A 25,766-nucleotide genomic window follows, 5' to 3' on the forward strand; every position below is an offset into this window, starting at 1 on the left:
AAGTTAGAATGACACATTTTGAAACATTAAAAAAGAAAAAAAGAAAAAGGAGCCAGTGTACAAAACGTTCTAACTTCAATAAATTGGCATGTATTCAAGATTTTTTTTTTTTTTTTTTTTTTTTTTTTTTTTTTTTTTTACAAATTACTATGCAGCTCATTGTTTATATTAACGAACACCCTAACTTACAGCTCTGGCACACAACTCAGTTAATTTAACCACAAAACCCCAAGCCCAACCCTAGAACTGCAGCAACTACAATCTGTTACAGAAGAGAATGGCTGGAAGAGTCTTTTCTGACCTCATTTGCAGCCTGTTATAGATGAGAGATGGCTATAAATTATTTCTAGCATTCTATAGGTGTTTATAGACTGGGCAAATCCCTGAGCACCCTGATCCAATTAGACCTGCTTTGAGCAGTGGTTTGAACCAAAGGATCTCCAGTGGGCCCTTCCAACCTAAATTATTCTATGATTCTAAAAAAATAAGAAGCAGCATAGGTACACACAGAGCTGAGGGATACCAGACATTCAATACCACTATTAGTAGATCCTGGAAGCTATCAGGGTGCTCCAAACTGTTGTCTTGCTTATTCCGTGTGGCATAAAGGTCTCAAGGAAGAATAAAATACCAACTGAATTTATAAGCAAGTGTTTTAATTGGATTATCATTACAGAAAAATAAGAATTTCCACAGAAAAATTTTTTTTGAAATTGCACTTCTACCCACAAAAAAAAAAAAAAAAGAGAACATAGGACAGGAAAACTATTCCAGCTAACTTTATTTCAGAAGTCAGCTTTTGACAGCACACACATGGGTGTCTGTGCCCCACAAGATGTTGGAGAGCATGTTCTCAACACTGCCTGGCTGCCCCCATTTCCTTTTCCATTGCAGGAGCCTGTCCCCAAGGGGAAGGGGTGGGGTGTCACTCTGCAGCCATGTCAGGCACACCAAATACCTACAAAGCAGGGTTGAAGCCATCTCCTCTATCACTACTACTGTCAGTTTAACCACAAGACAGCCCTACCAGCAGGTGTTTTATAAACTGTCCCTTGCTCTGAAACCCTCTCTCAGGCTTGTCCTGCATAGGATCCTCAGCTTTATATAGTATGTACTTCACTTTTTTTGGCTTTCCTGAACGCCACAACAGAGCCAAGGCTTCTCTGCCCCAGTTCAGACTGCATCAGGGCAACAGCAGAAGCTGGGACTGAATCTATTCCTCCCACAGAATTTCATTGCCTGCTCTTTCCCTTACCAGGCAGGAAGCAGAAAGGCAGTCTAGCACTCCTGAGGGTTAAACTTGCCTATTTCAGATTAGATGAGGAATGCGTAAACTACTGCCAGAAACTGCCTGCCAGCTCCTCTGGAGTCCTTTGGCCTCTCTATTTGCATTCACCCACTGTAGTTCATGGCTACACATACAGGACACATCCATTTGTACCATTGTCCAAGACAAGGTAGTAGCTTAGGCCTCCTTCCCCCTCTCTTCTCAATCTCTGCCTCCTCTCATGCACATGGCCAGGTCAAATTGCACCTGCTGATGAATATCCCTCTTACCCCATCTCAAATTCAGCAATACCCAGACTGCTTCGAACCTACTTGCAAAGCCCTGCCGCCTTTCACTGCTCCCAAGGAAGGACGCTCACACCGCTCAGATTGTCTGCTAGCCCTCATGCAACCATCTGGACACCAGTCCCTGACCCTACTTCACCTGGTGAGAGTATGCCATGTGATGTTGCTCTATTCTCATCAGTGCTTCTTTTTAGCACAAATCCTCCTCTCCTAGCTACTGCTTTCTAGTTGGGTTGCAACTTCAGAGTAACTTCTAAGGGTCAGCTTCTGAGCCCCCTGAAACTTCCATCTCTTTGCCTCAGGGGTCTGTCTGAAATTTTGTTGCAAAGCAATTGAGACTGTTCAAACAGTCTCAACCACATCTGAAGAGTACACTGCCACCACCCAGTTCTTCCATGAAGGAGTGAGAAACCCTCTCATCCAGGACAAATTCTCAGAGCAGGGAGAACCCTGCAATCATGATCCTTCAGGAAACACCTATACTGTCTCTCACTTTATAAAGTTATCTTCAATCCATGTTAGCTGGGGAGTCAGAGGTATGGTTTCTGGCCATACCAGTCCCTCCCTGTCCCCAGCCCTAGTTCAGGCTGACGCTGTGTCTCACACTTAGCTGTATTACCCAGCATTTTCAGTCCAGCTCAGCAACATTCAGCTCTGTTCTCTATCAGCAGATAATGATGCCTCCCTTCTCACAGTCCCTTTTGTCCTGGACACTCTGCTTAAACAGAACTATGCTGCTCATCTGGTCCAGGGAGCAATCTATGTATCCCTGCTTATAGAGTCTTTGGGCAGGAAAACAACATCTTCCCCATAGAATCTGAGCTCCTTCTGACCCACTCTGTCCTTGAAAGGGAATCAAGACCTAGGACTGGCTGTGCCCCTTATCCCTTCTGATATCTCTCCAATGCGCATGGCTCTACTATATATCTCTCTGAGCTATACATGTTCAAGTCATTTTTCTTGCTTGCTTGCATCTAATTCATGAAAGAGCATCTTCTCTCCTAATTTGCTGCTGCTTTGTATTTTTTCCTTGTCTCACTTCTTCCTCTCTAAAAGAAACAAAGCCAATCTAAAAAAAAAAAAAAAATCTTTTTTTTCTTTTTCTACTTTGCAGCCCTGAGATGTTTCTTTTTCCTCCAAAGGCACTTTGGGCTTTTCACAACAACCTGGCCATGGCACCCTTGCACTACTGAAAGGGAGAACGCTGTCCTTTATTCATGTCCTTCTAGGTCCTCCTGCTTCTCTTTGAGATTTGTCAGCCCACAAATGACAGCAGCAGAACACACTGGGTAAGACGTTTTGATCTCTAAGACACAGCCATTTCTGCCTCCAATGCTTTTCCATAGAGCTTGAGGATCCCAATTTGCAGAGCTGATTGCTTTAAGCACTGGTAACATACCAGATTTCCTTACAGTGTATTTAAATAACATAATAGAAATGGGCTTAGAAAAAGCAACAGGTTTTTAGCAAAAGCTATGTGCTGACCTAGACTGTGACCTTCTCATCTGGATTTCAAAGAAGAAACAGCAATTGGACAGATTTATGGAGTAGATCTCTTGTCTGGGAGATTCAGTTCTGCACTGGGTTTGCAGACAGTTGCCCTCCACCACTATCCAAGAAATATTTGTATGCCAAGGTCGCTGTCATGTCAGAGAAGTCTTCTAATCTCTCCCACATCCCGGCACTTCCTCTCTGATGAAGATTTCCTTCCAAGCCTCCTGCGTAGCCCTCACGGACTGCTCTATCCCTCTGTTTCTGCTGAACCAGACAGTGTCTCTTTCCATCCTAAGCACTCCTGTGGCACTGCAGCGGTAGAACAAACCTATGGATTCTATGGATTCCTGCAGCAAGTGCACAGCTTAGGTTTGGTCTAGAATTTTTTGTGGTAACAGATACACACCAAATAATGGTTTGTGGTTGTTGTGGGGTTTTTTAATCACTCCTAATGATAGATAACATGCCATTAATTGTTCACAGGACTGAATAGCCTTATTGATTAAAAGCTTTCATCTTTTTTTCACATCTGAAATGTTCTATCTTCATCTACTGATTCTTACTAATCCTTTGTTTGCTGCATAAAAGAGCCTCCTGCTGGCAGGATTCAAAGTTTCGTCATTCAGCAAATTTCACTTTTTGCTTAATTTTAAGTTTCTTCTTTTGAGACAAACCGACATGCTAAGCAATCACTTCACTCTTTCAAGACTCTTGGGAAGACAACGCCTCTGCCCGAGAAAGGATGGAATCTCTGGTCTGACATTCCAAGTCTGGGAAAGTACTGTGGAAAACTAATTAAGTCTTAAATAAGTCTTGAATTAAGTACAGCAGCTCTCCTGGGCTCAGAATTCTTCAGGAGCTGAATCTTAGGGGTCACTGGAAAGGGAGTCAGAGGTTCCCTTAATGTGTTAGGTTTCCAGGCCACCTAGGCTGAAAGAATCTCATTGCAGATAGAGAGCCTGAAAAGAGCCAACGCAACTGAAAATCCCCCACGATCTGTGACTGGAGAAGAGGAAAAGGACTACACACTGTACTCACCCACTTGCGGGGCCTCCCTCTTGGCCTTTTCCCAGCAGAAGGTCCTACCTTTATTGAAAACAAAGGGAAAAAAATATTTTCAGCTTTCATATTTGCTGGCACTGTGACTAATACACTAAACCTGGCCAAGGTGACCTCTGAATAAGTTCTTGTAAGACAAGTAGCAGAAAAGGCAAAAGCTGGGGATAGAAGACAGTTGAGGAGGAAATGCCTGCCAGACTATGATCATTGTGATTATTTGGCAATGGTGGAGGAGAAACGCTAGAAGGAAGCTGCTAAACAGGCAGTGGCAACACAGGAAGGCTGGGAGGTGAGTTAGGACTAAAACCACAATAACTGGTTTGTCCAACAGTGGCAATGAAAGATGAGCTGAATTAGGGGCAACTTTCACTGTCTATCTTTAAGCTAAGAGATGTCCTCCCTGCTTGTCCCTCTAGCAATGCTTCAAGAAGGGACAGCCAGCTTCTCTCTCCTCCATAAAAGAATATAAACCATTTACTCTTACCATTTGTCCAGATACAGCAGGCACTTTCTTGCTTCCTTTTGGCCTTCCTCGTGGTTTCTTCACTGGCAATGGTCCCACAGCCTCCTCCTGGGATAAAAGGAGAAAATCATTTAAGCAGGATGATCCTTGGAACAACTTACAGCCTCCCATTCTAATATGTCTTAGACTGTCTTACACCAATAATAGCACCCAGACCACTAAATACCTGGTTGTCTCTGCTTTTCCAGCTGCAAAATGCATTAGAAGATGGCCAGCAATACCCCTACACCGTTGTCTGGGGAAATGAAGTTCCCAGGACTCTGACCATAGTGCCTGGAATGGGGAGAGAAAAGGCCTTGGCCTTCTCCGCTCTGTCTAACTACTGGTGCAGAAGCAGAGGGTGATGGCACCTGAAAGTCTCTAGACTGGAACAGAGACCTGGCTAGCTTCTCTCATGGCATTTCCTGGCCTGAATCATCATGGCCTGCCACATTAGAGGCACCTCTGAAGCCAGTGGCTGAGATGTCACAGGGTGCACATACTGCTGCTTTCCTGAATAGCAATAATATTTACTACAGAACACCCCGGTTTCCCTTGCTTCCTTGCTTTTGCGGTTAGTGAGCCGCTTCCCAGAACTGCCTGCAAATCCTATCAGGCTAATGCCATAGCATTCTCAAGCAGCCTCTTAGGATGATGTGCCCTCACCTGTGGCTGCTTCTTTGGTCTTCCTCTCTTTTTCTTCAGGCCCTCGGTCAGTGTAGAGCTGGGATTCACTGGCCTCTCGTTGCTCATGTTGGCACTTTCCACAGTTTCCAAATGATAATCCAACAGGTTATTTTTCCATCGAATGGGAAAGAAAACTTGTCTGTCTTTCCTTATCTTGTTACGGATTCTCCTCTACCTGCACGGCTGAAATGGTGAGAGAGAATCAGGCATGACAGCTTGCTATTGTTTATATCAGCTGGAAGAGTCTGGGACACAGCAGGCATTTAGAAGCATAACCATACTTTATAAACATTATTGAACCATTCTCTTACATTGCCCATTCCTCAGCTTTCTGAGGCTTTTGGCCAAAGGAGCTGATTGCTCCAGGTGCCAGAGTGTGTTGGTACCTGTATCTACCTTTCCCCCCTTGTTGGCCACTTTCATCCGAACTGACAAAGACAATGTCTTCAGCTCTCTGAACTCCCCTCTTTGTAGGCTTCCTTTGCCCGAGGAGGAAGGAGGTGGGAAACAAAGTGGTGGTGCTAAGTTATAAACACCCCATTCAAGGGTAAAGCTTCATTTGGAGCTCCTATATCGTCAGATACCAAAGCTAATCCTGAGACCCAAATCCACAGCAAAGAGAGCCTTACATCAGGATGCTTGAAAGAGCAAGTATCAGGGTACAAATTCTTTAACAAGTGAATTTGTCTCTGGAGCTGCCCCTCAAGAGTTTGTTCCTAATCACTGGACTGAACAGGCACTGTCTGGAGAGATGCCCTGACCCCATTTCAGGGCGCTCAGCCTCTGGTCCTGCATGAGGCTCACTGTTTCCTACAGGATGAAAGAAGTCACCCAGACCTGGGTTTTGCTTGGATCCTGAGCACTGGTTTCTCTACTGCAAGTTTTGTATCAGCAGGCTTGCCAGTCAGCCTCCTCCCTGTCCCCAAGCTCTACTTAGTGCCTGCTGTGGTTGGAGTGAGCCCTGATCTGACTTGTTCGCCCTAAGAAATAACCAAGATCATGAGCTGTTGAGGGTACATAGGAAACCAATGACTTTCCTTGCTTCTGCTTGAGGTTTCTCCTCTGGCATTGTCTGCCAGAGAAGGTGGCAGTCTGACTGTGAGCCTTTACACCCTCACATCCCGAAGCAGGAAGAGGAGGGAAGAGACCTTGACCAGAAGCTCAGCTGGCACCTGGATCCCAGGCACATTGAGAGAGGTGGGGGTCTTGCTTGCGTGTGAGGTAAACCCTAGCCAAGGATCCGAGTTCAGCTCCCAGTTTGCTGATCTGCTTGAAAAAGGCATTTGCAGCCTCCCCAGACCTTGGCCCTCCTTTCCTTCTTGCACAGGAGGGAGGGCTGAAGAAGATGAGAGGGGCTGAGGGGACTGAGCCTGGCTGGACAGAGGCTGAATCCTCTTTTGTCAGTAATTCTTACCAAAAAATAAATAGCTGAGAATAGTGCAGTTGGGAAAGCAACATCATTGCTTGCCTAGGAAAGCAGGAGTATATAGATGAACAATGCATTTCTACCATTGCCTTCTCCTTCTCATCTAGACGTAGCAGGGGTAATCTGCTTTGGCTATAGAAGCTCTTCTACCTCCACCTGAGAAATATTTTTTGCAGCTCTTTGCTCTACCCGTTTTGTTTCTCCTTTCTCACTTGTTAAATGAAAGGTAACAACAGCATGCTTAAACAGCTCTTCATCCCATCGGCCTTAAGTGCTGCTGGGTCCCTAAGTCCCTCTGCCAGGCTCTACCTGAGGCAATAAAGGCAGTATTGCAATAAGGTGGTGCACAGCTGCACCATGTAGAAGAGTGTGACTGTTTTCTTCAAAATAATGCTGGAGGGCAGAAGCTGGGTTCAGTTCCAGTTCATGCATCAGCAACCCTACCTAGTGAACTCTCTGGATGTCCCTTTGTGCACACTGTTGGGACCCAGCTCACAGGTGCTGCTGCACACTCGGCTTTTCTATCAAAACCTCTGATCAGAGGCTGATGGAAAGACCATAGCTCAGGCCTCCGAGTTCAGGCTGCATCTGGAGGGGAGACAGAAAAAAAAAGTTTCTTTGTACTTGCAAGCCACGCACAGTTGCCACCAAGTCCCTGAGAGACAAGCATGAAACACTTTTGCAGTCTCTTTCAGAGAAGAGCTGTGCTTTTACAAACTGTTACCAGAGCTTTATAGTTTGATCAGATGTTCAAGTTACAAAGATGAGAGGGCCTTAACTGAAGGTGACAACAAATATTCTACCCTCTGGTCCAGCTACTGTTTCCTGCATCTGCATTTACTGGTCAGAATTGGAGCTCAAACGGCTTTGTGCTGGTCCTGGCATTTGGGGCTGGCTGAGGCAGGAGGGAGTCACTGAGGTACACGGACCCTGGAGCAGGGAAGCCGTAGTGCCGCTTCCCAAAGGCAGGTCTAAGCCAGCCCTGGCTCATGCTGCACACATCTGCTGCTGGATCAGCCCAGAGTGCTGCAAAGGTGGCTTGAAGCCTCCTGAGCCTGAGCCTCCCCTCAGCCGCCTGTGGAAAGGGAACAGACATCACCATAAGAATGGACAAGTGTGAAAGTGCTGACCAAGCCAGGTCCCTGAGAAGAGATTAAGGCTGCTTTGACAACACAGCTTCTACCTGTGGATCACGGTAGTTTGAAAGCACTGGTTCAGTGCCTCTTGGAATTCAGGTCCTAATGCTAATATGTGGAGAAGAGTTACAGAGGAAATATAAACATGTCCTTGAAAAGTATCCATACGTGCATGTTTTTCCCTGTTTTTCCATGGTAATGCTGAAGCGTAAGGAACAGGATGAATGATGGGGTATAGCAGGTATTGTCAAGGATAACAACAGATGCAGCTATATCGGGGGGAGGCTGTGCTGATAGGAGGGCCGAGTTAAGTATTTGTATTTTATTTTTCAATCTCAGATTGCACTGTCTGCTTGGTCACCTCAGGCTGGACATGCAGAATCTGAAAATGCCACTGGCAGATGCAGCAAGAAAACTTCCAGCAATTCACTCCATATTCTAACAAAATGTATGCAGTCATGACAGATGCTGAAGCCATTGCTCTTATTGACACAACCTCTCTCACGAGTTCACTGTAACTGAAACCTGCATTAAATCCAAATTTTGCATGTCATTATTCAAGTGGGAGCAACCGCAGTGTATAGAATTCATTTTTCCCTAGTTGCAAAGAAAGTCAGTTCTTGCACAGTGATCGTTTTCTAAATCTTGCTAGACTGATACACTCTACAATGTCTTTCACATATCTGGCAAGCTTTCTACAGAGACTGCCAGGAGGTAGCAGTGTCTTTGTACATCTCTCTTCCACCTTCCCATCACCCACCAAAGGCACGCACTTCTTGAAGCCTGGTATGAAAAGAAAAAAAAACACAAGCAAAGCTATACAAGCATCAGTCCTTAGGGCTTTCGTAAGCTTTACATGACTCAATGTAAGATGCATACAAAGCAAAAGCACCCACTGCAATTCTACTCCAAATTTCTCAACAATAGCTTTCCATTTATATCTATAAAAACCAAAACCAATATTGACTCCCATTGTATACCAAAAAACAAGTATGCTTTCCAGGGTCACTGCACTCCCTGATGGGAGTGGAGCCAGCAGGGCTGAATTCCAGTCCTATACACTGTCCACAAGGGCACAAGATCTAAAAAACCTATCCAAATGCTTGTGGGCCTTAGATTACCTTTATGTCAGCCATATACACAGCTTTGCAAACAATGCAGATATGCGAATACATGTTTTTGGCAGTATTCAGCCCTCTATGTTGCAGAGACATCACCTAAAACAAAGCACCTCATGTGCCAAAAAGTATTCCCAGGCACCTGGCAGAGGACAGAGGATTCTCACAGTCTAACGCTTTGCACCTGATTTAGGTGCTAAGTTGTACAAAGCTACTTTTTCTACCATACCGAATTCTCAGGAAAGAAAAGCTCCTCCTGGGGGCAATGTAGTTGTAGTCTAACACAGGCTATTGAATTAGTGTTCTTGAAGTGTTCTTGAGGGACTTTTCCCTTTCCACAGACTACAGAGGAAGCCTTGGGGATGAGCCTGCTGACTTGGGCAGGTAAATTAAATGGCAGAACCCCCTCCTGTTTGTTTCCTCAGGGAGGTTAAATTTTAGGCTATGTCCTTGGGTGAAATACAATGACACAGGGATGCTTGAGACATCGTACTAAAACCCCCAAACTGCATGCATGATTCACAGCAAATGCTGCCAGAAAATGATTGTCTAGCTGCAGTGCCCACATACAAAATAAAAAGCTCACAAAGCCTTTTTCAAAGCATAATAGGAGTGTGATTATAAGAGACCCTTCATTACAGCCTTAACTCTGCCACTGTCCCTATAATAATAGGAAAAAATATCCACAAAGCACAACTCCCACTTCGTAGCACAGCGCCATTGTTCTGCTGTCACGTGTGACAAAGTAAACTCGGGGTAACTTCACTGATGTGAACGTGGTCACTCTTCAGTCCCTCTAGTAAAAGAGGGAGGGAAAAATTTGGCCCAAGGCCTGCATCAAGCGGAGGAGGATAAAAGACTTTGTTAGTCAAGACATCTAAAGAAGGGGACTAAGAAGGCTGGGCAGAGAGAAACCTTTCATTCCAATAACTGTAGCAATAACGATCCACACTCGCATTATGAGAAATTACTTTCACCTTCCGAGAAATCAAATGCTCACGTCTTTTCAGATCTCACAGCAGATCAAGAAATACCACAGCTTGTCACAGTTCCCCATGGACTGTTTGATCAGAAAAGCAGGATAGCCAGGCACTGGAATATCTCCCTTGGGAAAGAGCAGTGGTGGTAACTCTCTAGCAAATGCACCTTTTCTGCCAGATTTTTCTGTGAAATGAGGAACTTATGGGCCACTAAATCAAGCTTGTGGCAACAGCAGGTAACTGCCACAGTCTTATAAATCACATCTCAAAAACATAAATAACCTCTCTAGGTGATTTCCCTAAGTACTTTGAGTGGCTAAGTCTAAGCCTTCTTGGTCTCATGCTTAAAAGTCTCCTAGTTCCTTGCCTGTTGTTTTTTTTAATGAGCAATTTATTGTCATTTGTTCTTGCATCACCAGAGTCCTTCAGCAGCAACAGTCCTCTCTCCTCCATTTTTAAACCCACTCTACCAGATATACACTTTAATCTGATCTCCCCCATCTTGCCTGGCTGAACAAGCCAGTGTGTTCCAATTTCTTGGGATGTGATCATATCTCCCGATCATTTAGGCTCTCATTTACACCCTTTCCCATCTGAGCTCAACACTTCTGAATATGATAAGGATTCTTACTCTCAAAACTATTTTCAGCGAGGACAGCTTGACTAACTTAACCTCTCACTTATCTGAGAAGCATGGGCTAAGCAACAGTTCAGTGAGAAAAATTCAGTTTCTGTGTAACATTAATAGCATGAGCTTCCCAACTGACTTAACCAGCAAGCTATTCCACCACCTCCAGCACTGATAAAATATTAAGTACAGAAGACAGAAACTATTTAAGCTTACAGAGGACAAAAAAAAAAAAAACAGGAACCATACAGGCTTCCAGGCTTCACATCAGTGCTAGGGACCAGCTCAAGGCCTGAATGAGGACTTCTGTAGCTGTATCTACAGAGTTACGTTTCCAACTTTGTTACAGATTTCTCTGTGTAACCCTAATGAAAGTGCCTTCATGTGTTTCAGTTCCTCTTCCACAAAATGGCGCGTAGTTCCCTGACTGCTGAGCTATGCTGGTGGTGGGGCTGAGGGGAAAGAACCCGAGCGAGGCAGGAAGAGGCCATCCTGTCTGTGCCTGTCCTTCTGAGACAGCCGGCAAGGCAGGCAGGTACTACCAGCTGGGACAGGAGCTCATGGACTAAAGACCTACCTACTAGGAAACAGACAGTGCCAGAAGCTGTTTTTACATTAGAGACATGTACAGCTACATGGGAAAAGGGTTGTTGATTACTGAGTTTCAAGCAATGATGTGGACATGAACAGGCTCTGTTTCCTATTTCCCAGATCCTGAGCGCCCAGCTTCAGCACAGCATCAATACACTGCAAGAGCACTCTCTTGAGTGACCCTACGCTTGATGCAGTGCCTGCCAACTTATTTCTCTCTCTGTCCAGCTACCTGAGCCAGTTACTACTCCGAGAGGCACCTTGCTCATCCTAATCCATACCTAATCATAGAAATACCACCATGGCTCTGCTGTAGCTAGCCTAAAATACTCCCATTCCTTCCTCAGAAAAGTGAGGCTTTGCACCCCATGTGTGGAGTCCTAGCTGCACTGAGGTCCTATTCATCTCTGTGTGCGCAGGCCTTTCCCTGAAGGTTGCCACATACTTCCACAGTGAAGGGCTCAACCTCAATCCTACCTCAGCACCATCAGCTTCCAAGCCCTGCCAAGGCCCCAGGCTTCTTATGGTCAGAGCAGGCAAAGCAAGGAGGCGGTTAACCATACCAGGGAAGACGCGGAAAAGCACTGCTGGATACCAAGACCAGAGGGGAAGAGAGATCTGGAATCTGTTCTTGACTCTGATCTTGCGCAAGTCACGTAATCTTTCTGTGCTTCACATTTTCTGTCCATAAGATTATGGAACAACACTGGAAGTATTAACGCTTGCCCTCAACCTGGGGTGGAAGGACTGAGGATTTAAGTCATTCCTATTTGTAGACTAACACTAAGAACCCCCAGGAGAAGAGACCAGAGCAAGGCATTATTAGCAAGCTGCACCAGCAGCCTCCCCCATGTCGTCGTGTTCGGGAGCACAAAGGAGAGACTGTCGCAACAGAAGAAATACAGCCCAGGATTAGCCACATCCCGCTGAGCAGCAAAACACACCCTTACCCTCTTCCCCCAGGAAGCTGAAGGCTCGTGGGACCAATTTGGCCCAAAGCTGTAAGCTGGAGTTCCCTGCCTTGGGAACCTGGCACAGAGCAGCACTGGAGTGCGAGTTAGGGTTCCCCAGAGCGGCGGCACGTTGCTGAACTGCACAGCACTTCTCACCCACTCCCAAACCAGAGCAGGCAGGGGGCACAGGGCCCAGCTCACTGTCTCTATCCAAGGAAACTCACATACCAAACTCAGGACCCCGAGTCTTGAGGCCACTGCCCGAGGTCTTAGACACCCTTCCAGCACTTCTCCCAAAAGTATCAAGCCAGATCAGTGACACTTAATCCCTCTGTGTGGATCGCAGACTCCCTAGCATTACACATTAAGAGCCTGTTAAAATTCTCCCTTAGGGAATTTGCCCAAAGACCCAAATGTTTGCTGAAGGACTCTTTCTTCTCTTAAAGTCTCTGTCCAGACGCTTTCACCAAAAAGCAAGCTCCCCAAGCACTGCAGAGTTAAATCAGTGGAGAAAAACCAACAGTATTTACAGGGAAATAAAAGGATAAGGAGAAATCTGTGCTTACTAAAACAAAATTAAAAATCACAGTCATCTCTTATTTCAGATAGCATCAAGCCTTGCTCCTCTGCGGAATTACCATCTTGTTCAGCCCGACTACTGACATCTGCAAAACACTGTCCACTTGCGCAAAACCAGGAAACGGCCCTCTGCGTTTCCTGGTGAGGACAGGCGTTTTGGCACCTGGCACAGGGACGTACGAGGGAGCAAGTTTTGTGCCTTAACCTACTTCCAAAGTCTCTCTCAATTACCGAGATTCAAGTTATTAATCCCTGTGCCTTAATAAACCCCAGCGTCTTGCAGATGAGCTCTGCATACGCATTTCAAATGCAGGCTTGCTAATGTGGTAAGAAAGGAACAAGATTACCTGTTGAGATGTTGGGCAGCACCACTTGACCTGACCCCGGCAGACCTAGCAATGAAGGCAGGAGAGGAAGACAGAGGTATCCAGCAGCTGACACCCCTTTCTGCGCTGGAGAGAAGCAGCTAACCGAAGTCTCTGCACACATTCATTTCAGGAGCCTTACAATGAGCCGAACGCTATTTATTGCGCTCCCAGTTAGTGATATGGAAAGCAGCGTGAGCACTGCCAGTGATCTCCTTCTGATGGCAGTCCTGAGTAGTGACAGCAAGTGAAACCGAGTTCACTTCAACCTGCCTGGAGTCTCACGCTAAACTGGCAACAACCAAAATTAAGAAAAATCCCCAACCGGACCACTTACGCCAGACAGCTTGTACCACTGCCCTGCTTACTAAAAATAAGGCCAGTTTCCAAATGTGAAATGAATGATCTGAATAAAGGGGACAGATTAGTTCACAGACTTCCCTCTTTACAAATGCTAGAAAGAATCACGCTGACCCTGTTTTATGAAAGAAAAAAAACCCCAAAACAAAACAAAACAACAAAAAACCCAACAAATGGGTAGCCCCAGGAAGGCTTGTGATGACAAAGTGGTTATTAATCTGAGTGCAAAATGCGCTCGGGGCATTTCTATAAGCCACAAATAAAAATGGGAAGCTGACTTCAGTTGAGCATAAATGTATTTAGAAAGGAGATGTTGCATGGTTCTAAGTTAGGTATTCTATATTAACTATGTGAACAACCATTAGAGCTCGTAAAAGTCCCCAGAAGTATTTTGCAAAGGAAAATGCAGACTTTTGATATTACTGACTTGGTATATTTAAGATGCCTACATTGGGGTTTTTTGGCACATCACCGTTAGCAAAACCAGAGAATTAAAATATCTCAATCTGTACCTGTATAAAACCCATTACAGTATCTTAGAGACAAAGTCTGAGGACTCTTCTTTATGTCAAGTAGTAAATTGCTTACAGTGACAGTACAATTGAATAAACTGAAGACTATTTTTTTTTTCTCAGAGCTGTCCATATAGAAGATTTGCAATTACTTGAGCTCCTCAGTAATTTCTGAAAATGTCAGTAAGGCACCTAAATCACTTACTGCAGTCTGGAAAACATTGGTCTCGACCTTATTAACATGGGAATGATGATCTCCTGGTTAAGGATGTACATGGGGGCTCTGGAAAGGTGTCCAGTTCTTGGGGCTGCCGTGTGCTTCCTATGTGACCTCAGGAAAGTTCCTATGTGACCTTTTCTTTGTACTGAGTTTCCTACATATAAGGTGGGGATAACACACAAACCAGGTAGCATCTTGCTTATTTAGACAATATCTTCTTTGGGAAGAGATACATTTCCTACCATGGAATTACACAGGTCTTAGGCAAAGTGGCTCAAGACTTTATTTGGAGCTCCTAACCACTAATAAAATAAAATCAACATAAAATGTTAAGAAAAGCCTTTAATCACCCCTACAACAATGTCTAATCCAAAAATCATAAAATAGTGTATGAATTCAAGTACCTGAAAATCATTATCTATTAATCTAAATGCTTAAATATATCTAGCTAATCTATCAAAAATCCTCCTGCATACACACTACTGTATTGTATGGAAATACACAAACTTTTTTCAATTTTTATGAAAAATATTTTAATATTATTTAATACTATTTTTTAAATATCGCTAGAGACAAAGTTGTATGCATGCTGTACAAACACAGTGTAATCATAATGACCAGGTCAGAACCTAAATTGTTATGCGTTATATGAAATTAAGAAATCTGCATTTCATTCAAATACTTCCTGGCAAGGAAATACTAAACTGGAGTCTACAGCACTAAACCAGAGATGGTTGACTGTCCACAAGTGCTAACGAACATTATTAATATTGTAGAAATTAAACTTCTAGTTAGGAAATGTCAGATATAAAATTGACACATGGAGTCCTATTTAATCCTTATTGGGCATATATTGGGGGATAGTGTCTTTAATTTCATATCCACACTTCATAATTTCATTAGCATTTAAGGCCAAGAGAAATTATTTGATCATTCTGTATATAAATGACTGTCATTTCATCGTTATCCTTGGACTGAGCCCAAAACTTTTGTACTTGACTGAAGCATCAGTCCCAGAAAATCATGTGTTCTGGATTTAAAGACATCATGGGATGGAGAATGTACCACTACCCTTGGACATGTGTTCCAGTGGTTAATCCCCTTTAAAAAGGGTGCCTAATTTACAATTTGATTCATGTGCTTTCAGATTGCAGGTGCTGGTTCTTATCATACTTTTCTCAGATAAGCACCCAGCCTACCTATTCCCTACCTCCCTTGCTCAGCGATACTTCTACACTGTTATCAAGTCCACTCACACTATTCTTCTAAAAAATTAAATAGACTGAGCTCCTTAAGTCTCACACTGTAAAGCTTTAAAAAAAAAAAAAATTCATTTTTGTGCCACTCTCCTCATCATCAAATATTAATACCTTTTAAGAAGAGGGGCACCAAAGCAGCATGCCCTACTTCAGTAGCTGCCTTGACCCCCACTAAAACAGAGGTAAAATTAATTCTTCTTTTCCACTCCTGTGGTTTAACAGCCAAGGATCATAGGAGCCCTTTAAGAACACAAAATTATTTTTTCTGCAGCATTCCCATTCATTTCACAAGCTGTCCCTTCCATCCAGTAAACATTGCTGTTTCTTTTTACTCCTTTGGCCAGTTCTTTACTGCTCTGTGCAACCCTTTTTCAGAAGGTAAAATTATCTGTTCCCCCCAGACTTTACAACGGCAGTTCTTACCACACCATTTAACTGCTTTACAAACATGAATTAACGAATGTGTCCACTGCCACTCTATGGTGTGATAGTAGTTGTGTATTTTGCAAGGAAGGGGAATTAAGATCAGTATCTTAGATATCAATATCTAGGTAAGATGTTGCCAGCAAAACAGTTTTACCCTGTGCTGATTCCATCCAGCTAGGCATGTGAGGATACCGTCAAAGCTTCCCTTGGGCAGACTGGTAGATCTGGTCCCTGTTCCCTCTACCCCTGCATTCAAATCCCAGGATTTCTTCCCCTGGGCAGCCTCAATGCCAAGAGGCAAGCTCTGAAAGACAAAGATTTGAGCTGCCTGTTTTCAGTGTACGTCAAACCAGCAGTGTTGTGCTAAACAGAGACCTGGATCCTGGTTGTCGGGTGCAGAACAGGACCGCCTCGACATTGTCTATCCTGCTTCTGTCCCCAGAGCACCTCAGAGAAGCCGCTATGGAGAAGAACAGTTTCTGGCCAAGGGCCGAAGCCTGTTCACGATTGCACCTTCTGATGAAATGTCTCTTTTGGAGGTCCCATGAAGGAGGAACAAGCATGAGCTGGACCAATCAGCAGGAAAACAGCAGCAGCCAAATCAAGAGGACATGAGTCCTTCAAATTCCCTCTTCTTAGATGTAAAAAAAAAAAAAAAAAAAAAATCAAATTAGCAAGGTTTCCACCCTTGAGTGACTTGCTAACATATTTATGTCCTGAGAGGGTTTTGTGTGTTTGCAGCAAGACTTGCCCTACACAAGGGCTAGCTTGTGCCTGCAAGATAGTTACTAGCTTCCTTCAGGAAACGTCCAGATTTTACCACAATGCACTGCAAGTCTCTGCCGGCATTCCTATTCCTTATCTTCACTCTTCCAGAAACTAGATTGGTCACTGTGGTATAGCGCGTTATACATAGGCTAACACCAACTGTAGATTCATTTGTGTATAATCCCTTTCTGTTAGACAGGTGTATATAAAAAGCTTCATTCGCTGCTATCCTGATCTTGTCAGAGCCTCTCACGTGCACAAACCTGTATCTCGTAAGTGTAATGAAAACTAGTTTCATAGTAATTGTTCTATACATGCTTACTATTCAGGCTGTATTAATGAATATTTTAACTGGAGATTAGGCTGAGGTGTGATTTCCACAAGATAAGAAATAGATTTGCCATGCTCTATTTTATCATTGTAATGGAAGTGTGCCCCATAATATTATATTTCTTAATTCTTTCATATTATGCTCAACAGCAATTCGAACTCTCTGGATGATGCAGGGTTACAAAAATCTCACTTTGAGAAACTTGTGGACTTGCTGGAAGGCCTCCAAAAATCAGAGGCTTAGAAAACATGGCCTGTGAGGAAAGATTGAAGAATTGCGTTGTTAAACCTACAGATAGGAGAACAGAAAGGACATGATAATGGCTTTCAAATACACAGAATAGTGTGGCATCTAGGAAAGTAATAACATGTGGATAGGATAAAAAGTCAGTTTAAATGCAGAAGGAAAAGTTAGGTTGAACATTAAGGAAAGCCTAATGACTTAATGGTCAGGACAGCAAAGCGCTGGAATAAGCTACGGAGTTTGTGGAGCTTCTGCCCATGGAGAAGCTAAAAATGGGTCACACACACGTACTAGCATTGGCATGGATGGTAATAAGGCTTCCCCTAAAAATGAAGTGTGTTTGGCAACTTCTCGGGCTGCCTCCCAGCTCTCTTTCCTACGACATCAAGTTTCTAACTAGGCTGCGGTTAAGTACATTCATGCAGAACTGTATCTATCAAAAGGCCAGAATAGCTGATTCATAGGGACTAGAATTAATTTCTACTTGTTCTCCATGGCTGCAAAATCTCCTGAACTGGCTGAGTATTACTTTAGAGTCCTCGGAATCCAGCTGGTCCTACAGCTACAAAGCTTGTGATGGGGGAAGCTAAAGGATATTTCACTGTTTCAGGCCCAGAATGCTGTCAATTAATTACCAGAAGGGGTAGAATTCGGCTCTTGCAATGGGAAGGATGAATCCTGATAAAGCAACACTATGAACACTATCAGCTGGTAAGAAGGCTGACCCTTTTCTACCTTTATAGCAGGAGATAGTTACTGTTCCTGACAATGTGCAGACAAGGAAGGTGGGACAACTGAGAGTGAGAAGTGAAGAGGGAACAGCTTTGCTGCAGGCAAGAAAGGTGCAGCTAGAATTAGAAAGAGCTCACACCTTGCTCAATAAAGCCATGTGGAGACACTGTGAATGGTGGCCTGGAGATGGCCTTGAAGGACCTTTGTAACACAAAATGAACCTTTCACCAGCAGATAACTGAGCATGAATGAGGACTAGATCCCAATGGAAAAGTAAAGGCTGGATAATTCTCATCTGTGACCAGAGGCAACCAAGAGCATCAGCAGAGGGATCCATGGCAAGCAGTCCATATCAGAGGACTATCCCCTAAGAGGCAGAGGAGGAAGCCTATGGCTGGGGAGCACAGATTGGCAGGTGTAGCAAGCAGCATCCCAAATACTGGGGGGTAGGTGTACGTATGGGGGAAGATGTATGTTTCTGTGGGAGACAGCTCAGGCCCATGATTATCCCTTAGGTTGCCATCCAAAGCAGCAGCACAGCAGCACCACATTAAGGTGGAGTGTTCAAAGGAAATGCAGTAACGCCTCATGAACTGATACAGCTACCCAAAGATGCTTTGCTGGCCAGAGGATTTTACTAGCATCCCAGTTGGAAGGTCTGAATTTCTGTAAGAGAGACGCAGTGTAAGACAGACAAACCTGTCTCTCCTCCACGTCTGAATAGGGCCATTCTGAAGATTGCAACATACATCTCAGGAGGGCTCCTGTAGTGATTGTGTCGTCCTTCCAATGTTCCTGTAGAAAGTTATCAGGTAGACCAAAGGCTGGTGTGTCCCAGCAAAAGAATGAGAGGTGTGTCCCAGACACTATGTCAAGTAGATTAATCCTAAAGGAGCAACAATGGCAGTGCATACCGTACTCCCTTCCCTGATTTTGCAAAGCGTATCCCATGTGCAGCTTCAAGATACCATTACTTGAATCCTTCTAGGTCTTAAAAGAGTGAAAGGTAGAGTGAAAGGGGAAGCTCACATATACTTCTAAATACCACCAAATTTCTTATGATCAGGCTGAAGAGCTCATGAAGTCAGGCTATTTTGGAAAGACGTCTGCAAAGAACCAATAAGCGTACTGATGGAGAGCTGCAGAGCCAGTGCCGGGCTTGCAGTACAGGTACAGCCTACAGGCTATGCCCCTGGCAAGGTGTCTGCTGCTTACTGTTGTTCTCTTTTCCATTCAATCTTACAACAAACAACTGAGCTTCAGAAGGAAGCGTTCCCTTCCCCAGAGCAGAACCAAAGCACATTAGCCACAGACTTAATATTTAAGAACCTGGAGCTAAAAGGCATTGAAAAGCAAGCACTAAGGTGTGAGACCTACTTAGTACAGCCAAATGACCAGGTTATGAGGATGCCAGGACAGGGGACTAAGATGACTGTAGTCTCAGTATTAGCACTGTGGGGTGCATAACGCATGCTGTAATAGAGGAACGATCACAGTACAGCCCCAGCATCACTGGCACAGGCATGAGAAAGCACAGCCCTAAGTCCCTGAAGTTGTGTTGTCCATGCCTGAGACAATTTGCAACAGATTGTTTGGAGAAAATTGCAGGGCACAGTATATTATTTATGTGTCCTGTTCTTATCCCTTTATTTCACTATCCCTTGAGGAGAGACATGATGTTAACACAACTGGAAAAGAACACATTTTGCCTTACCTTTGTCAAAAGGCTATCAGGAGAGAGAAGGGAAGGAAGAAGAATATATAAGCAAAATGTAAGTGCCTGAAGTGTCGCTCCTGCTCCTTTACCAGGCACAACCCAAATCCTGGGGAGAAATCAGGAATGCCTCCATCAATGTCAAAGAGATGCTCTTTTAAACCTTTCGTGAAAAGGATGACATTTTCTGTGTCACCACACAGTGGCAGTCTCCCCATACGTTTCCAGAGGTAAATCTGCAAGTTTTTTCCCCCATTACCAAGATACATATGAGGATAAATGCCAGTGAGCAGACAGGGTTTTCAGAAACCACCAGCAACTGAAACACGTGCAACTTGGAACCAGCAGAGATGGTCAAACACCTGCTTTGACAGCACAAGTATTAGCTGATTACAAGTTGTTAGAAACCAAACACTAGAAGAATCTGATTTAAAAATTGCTGGTAAATCTATTCTTAGGATCTTTTTTTGTTGTTTTGTTTTGGGGTTTTGTTTTGTTTCCTCCCACCCTCTTCTCTACACGCTTCACTTGCACTTCACTCCCTTGCACTTCAACATTCTAGCTTCACCATTTTGACATCTCAGGTACTTCATGCCACTTCTGTCTTCCATAACTCTGGGCAGCACCACTCTAAACTCTGGCAAATCATTTATTCTCCGTGGCTTCTCCAGAGGAAAAGCCCCAAGGACTCCCAAGGAAATACACATCTACCAAAACACCTCTCTGCTAGACACACTTCACAGGTGGATTTATTCAAGGTGAGAACAATGGTGTGTTGATAGGACTGTGGCAGAGAAACAGGACTAGGTAAGGGGAAGTGATGGAAAGTAGGGATGGCTTGGAAAAGAGCCATTCACACAGGCTTTCCTGATAAGTGTTGATTTTTCTCCTGAAGTGCTAAATGTCCACAGACTAACACAAGCCTTAATCTTGATGACCTAAACATTACACACACCTTGCACAGAGAGAAGGTATCAGAGCTGATGTCTGTAACGCACATAAAAGAGGAAGCCTACAGGATGTGGAAAGTCTTGCTCAGCCCTCCTAACTGACCTTTGGATGGGACCATGTGCTATTGCAGGTGGGAGCCGGCCTGCTGGTGATAAAATATCTGTTCACCCCAATGCTTTGCTCAAGTTCTTTAAGCCACAGATTGATTGTTTGGGATTTGTAGATAGCAACTCAGATGTATTTACCCTCCAGTAAGACAGACTACAGCTGAATATGCAGGTGCTCTGAAGTACGCCTTAAGCCCTGCCCCTTCCAACCTCCACCTTCTCACTTACCCAGCTCTTATGAAAGGTCTTGTGCTGTGATAACAGAGATGACAAAGGTGAGTCTATAAGTAATGGTGAAAACATGGCAATAGAGCATGCAATACCTTCAAAGTACAAAGGGAAGAGGGGTCTCCAGAAAGGGTCCTATCAATTTCCAGCTATTTCTGATCAGTCTCCACCTTTGCAGCTGCCAGTTCAGATGAGCTAGGCTAGCTGCCAGTTACCCAAGCAGAAGAATCCCAGATGCCTACAGAGATCAAAAGGATTATCACGCATGTATGGCATAAATACCAGTGACAGTGATTCATCTGGGTGAGGAAACTCCCTCCACAGCCAAACCTCTGTTTGGAGGCTGGGCCAGAATAGTGAATCCATCAATTATCACACAGAATTTTACCTAGGGGGACTTTGTCTTCCCTTTTCAGGAAGGAAACTCAGATAGGAGAGCAGTATTCCTTAGGAGAGGTGATTCCATTGTACATGAGAAAAATCACCTTAGAACATAAGAGGTAAGAACATTCATGATGGTTCAGGCCAAGGTTTTCTTTGGAAAACCCTTGTTCTTGCATAGGGGAAGACAATAAACAGTCAGTCCCTATCCATGCTCTTCCATCTTTGCTATACTTCTCAGTCATGTCTCCTCCAAGCTGAAGACAACTTCTCATTCAATCCTATACAGAAGCCATTCTTGGAATTTTCCCATGTCTCGTATACTCCTTGAGGATGAAGAAAACAGAGCCACATGTTGTATTCAATGTGAAACCACACCAGACATTTTTTAACTAAAAAAACCCAACCAAACAGAAGAACCAAAACAACACTAAAACCAAAACCAAACACATATACCCCACCCAGAACAGTGCAATAGTATTTTCTAGTTTGTTCTTTATTCCTTTCTTAATTTCTGACATTTGATTTGTCGTTCTGCTAAGCTTGACCTGATGCTTTCACGGAGCTATCTAACATAACCCCAAGATCTTGCTTCAGAGCAGTATGGTCAACTGAATGCCCATGATTTTATATGCACAGCAAGCACTGTTTTTCTCTGCATGCCTCATTTCACATTTATTCACATGACATTTCATCCACCATTTTACTGGCCAGCCATTCAGTCTCACAGGTGTTTTCAACAATACTTCACTGTTGACCATCATCTTTGCTGTCTTGAATAACTTAATTTTGTCAGCAAAGTTTGAAGTCTCACTGTTCTCCCTATTTTCAGTGCTAATTCCTGAATATGTTCAACATTACAGATCCCAGCACCAACCTGTGAAACTCCCCTGGCAACATCCTTCCATTGGGATAACTCTTCTCCCATTTTCTCCTATCTTGTTTCCTATCTCTTTGCCAATTATTTATACATCTCAGGACCTTCTCCCCTAGGCAATGCCTGCTCAGGTTCCCAATAAGGTATTTTGTAAAAGAACTTTGCCAAAAGTCTTATAGGAATCTAGTATCAGCTATTTCACTCTTATCTACATACTTTTCAAAGAACTCCAAGAGGTTTGCAAGACAAACTTCTTGTCTTTACAGAAATCACGTTGACTTTTCCAAAACTGATTGTGTTTATCTCATTGTCAAATATACTTTTTTTCCTATTACAGCTTTTACTAGTTTATGTATTACAGATGCCAGGCTTACAAGCCTTTAGTTTCCTGGATCCTCCCAAAACCTTTTTTTAAAGATTGATGTTACATTTGCCCACCCTCCATGCTTCAGGTGCCAAGAAATTTTTAAGAGAAATGTTACACACTGCCTTTGCCCAATACAGCTATTGCATCCTTGAGTTCCTCAGACCTCAGGTGAAACCTTCCAGTCCTGGCAATTTTTTAGTGTTCAAGACTGCTCAAATGTTGGATTCTGGATCCAAATCACAAATCTGTTTTGCCAAAATTTTATGTTCTGTGACAGAGTGGGGGAGCAAGAAGGTGCTGTCAACACCTTCACCAAGCAGCCAGGTGAAAGAGCTCAGAATGAAAGGAGGTCTAGTGAGAGCTGGGTATAAAGCTCCATACACATCCTCCTACACAAACCCTCTCGCATACCCTAGTAGGGGGGTGGACCTCATTACAAATGTATCAATGGTCACTGTACTCAAGAAGTAACAGCGAAACTAAATGACATTTCTCCAGTACCAATCCACACCAAGGCCTCATGCTCCCACCATCGCAGAGCAGTAGCTTCTGCATGCTCATGAGTCACAAAAAGGGTACGTTTTCAAGTAGTTTAATTGTCCATCCATTTGGCCAAATGGAGCATTTTACCAAGTGGGTGGTTATCTTGGAACAGATGCATATCACCCAGGTTAACCCTTCTAGCCTGATCAAAATCATGTCTGACAGCAGAGCCCTGGTGTGGTCTTTGCCAACCACCACACTGAGGTGCTAAGACAAATGGACAATGGGAGCACATTTAAAAAAAACAAAAGGAAGAAGACAGAGGTTGTGTTTATGAAGCCTTCACATCATGAAGGGCTGAAAGAAGAGGTGTCACTTCAGAAATGCAGATGGGAAGACTTCTTCTACTTGCATACCAAGATGGTTGGGGCAGAAGTTGTGATGACAGACAGAGCTTTACTTGCCTTCCTTATCCCTCCATCACCCCCAGATATAGCCACTATCAGCACAGCTAGCACCATAGTTAAATGGTACAAGACAGCTAGTTGCCTTTAAGCAGACATTTCATAAACTGGATGTGAAAGAAGGTTAAAAAATAAATAGTCTCACTGTACTGCACTCCACTCCTGTGAGTGGGATTTCCTGCTGGTAGACCAACAACAAAACAGCTGGCACCCCCAGCTCTACTGATCCCCTGGCAGCATACAGCTGCTAGAGGTCCAAGCCCATGCTTCACATCCCAAGAGTTCCAGGATGAGTCTCCTGGGTTGCAGAGAACAAGAAGGAGGGGAACGGCACACACCAACTGCAGGGCATCTGCAAAGGGATGCATAATAGGCATTAACTCACACCTCAAAACAGATGTTGCTTTTTGGTTGTACTCATGAGTGTTGCAAATTTGGGTGCCAAAAGATGGCTGTGATTAGAGTATTTACAGCTTGACTGAAAACTCAGCAAAACCTCCAGACTGCATGAGGTTGGGATTTTTTTTTCCATCTCAGACTGTAGACTAGAAAACTTCAGCAACACACCTGGGGGCTTGAAAAGGAACAGACTTGAGAAGCTGCAATGTCAGATAAGATAGTCCAGAGACCTGGGCCCAATGGTTTGCTCTGCCATCTGTCCACGGTATTCATGCAGGCTTCTGGCTTGGCCCAGTCGCAGGTCTCCAATGTTTGGTGCTGTGCCACTCCTGAGAGAAGGGGATTTCTCATGATGCAGGAGGTCTCTGCATCCAGCTACTCTACTTCCACGCCCCTGTAAGATTTCTCCATCTCCCATCCCTATCCTCATTCCCGGCATATTTTAGGAATTCCCTGCAAACCTTCCGTTCCCTTTTTCACACCAGGGGCTCTGGGAATTCTTCATTCTTCCAAAGGAATCTCTTTGCCACATTTCTCTTCTCTGACACATGCACTTCACATGTATCCCCTTATTCCTTTGTCTAACCACACTTTGTTCTCTCCATGTTTCTTTACCAGGGCTTTCATTTTCTCTCTTACCAAGGACTTTGCATGCCCTGCATTTCATTTTTTTTCATCTCACTGCCAGGACCACAACTGCTTCCTATGCTGAGAAGGCTAGACCTCTTTTCCCTCTTCTGATCTTCAACAAAATCGGTGACTTTCTATCCAGACATCAGTCCTGAATATTATAGCTGATCAGATGCAGCATCCACTGGTAGCTTGTCACAGACAGATAATGCAGAGACAGGTGTCTTCTTGCGCTTTCACCTTGCTTCTTTAATGGCCAGATCAAAAACACTAACAGCGTTACAGAAATGAAAATAAAGTATCTGAGCTCCTCGAGATGTATTCATTAACCAGGTGCCAGGCTTGTCAGGGATTTCAATGGCTTGGGGTTTGAGGTATAGGCTTTGAATTTTGCTAACAGTGGTGCCGTTTCAATCAAGGTAGAATTCAGATTCCACAGATATCAAAAATGTTCATTAAGAAAAGGGAAGGGAACTAAAAGAACAATTCTGCAAAAAAAGCAATCTATTTTGAAACACATCTCTATTTTGAAACACCATCTCAGCCAAAGCAGAAAATGGAGTCTTCAGTCTGTTATCCAGCTTTGGACCCTGCTATCCCAGGAAGAAAGGAAGCGGAGGCATGAAGCACAAGGACACATGTAAGCTTGAAGTGCCCATGGATTGGTTGCAATACAGTGTTGAAATTAAGTAGTTCTGGTTTTGGAAAGTCTCATGCTAGCAACAAGATTGAATAAAAGAAACTAGTTTTGCAAACTTTGCTGACTGTTTTGCAGACTGCTTGAAAGTTGAGGAAAGCAGGCAAACGTATCCCCCAAAGCAATCTGGTTTTCTTATAATTCTCTCCTGTTCCCAGAAAGCTAGTAGCATCTGGCTCTTTGGAATCAAGTTCATCCCTTACTCTTGCAGTATTTACTTGGCTAATCACCGCAGCTTTGAAAGCCTGATGCCTAGTATTCTGCAGGCCACCAGAAGACAGGAATGGCTTGCTTAAAGTAATCTAGACAGAGAGGTGATCAAAACAGGAAGGGGCAGAGCAGACTTGACAGGCAGCAGGCATGCATGCATGTGGGAGCCCATCTAAAACTTCAAACTCTTTTCTAAAGGAAATCAGATGGAGATCAGGCTTGGGATTCATTTGCAGGGGAACAACTGGCATTTCTTAACTGGCCCTCCATTCCTACAGCACACCTGTGACATGATATCCTCCTCCTCATCTGTCTCT

At 44.0% G+C, this 25,766-nt stretch overlaps 1 protein-coding gene across 1 annotated transcript in view; it reads left to right on the plus strand.

The window, feature by feature from the left end:
* The window catches only part of C11H3orf18 (chromosome 11 C3orf18 homolog), a 49,185-nt gene that overhangs the window by 19,848 nt on the left and 3,571 nt on the right, over positions 1 to 25,766 (plus strand). The gene's annotated exons all lie outside the window — the stretch shown is intronic.

The sequence above is a fragment of the Mycteria americana genome, chromosome 11 (genome assembly GCF_035582795.1).
Source record: "Mycteria americana isolate JAX WOST 10 ecotype Jacksonville Zoo and Gardens chromosome 11, USCA_MyAme_1.0, whole genome shotgun sequence".
Classification (NCBI taxonomy): Eukaryota; Metazoa; Chordata; class Aves; order Ciconiiformes; family Ciconiidae; genus Mycteria; species Mycteria americana.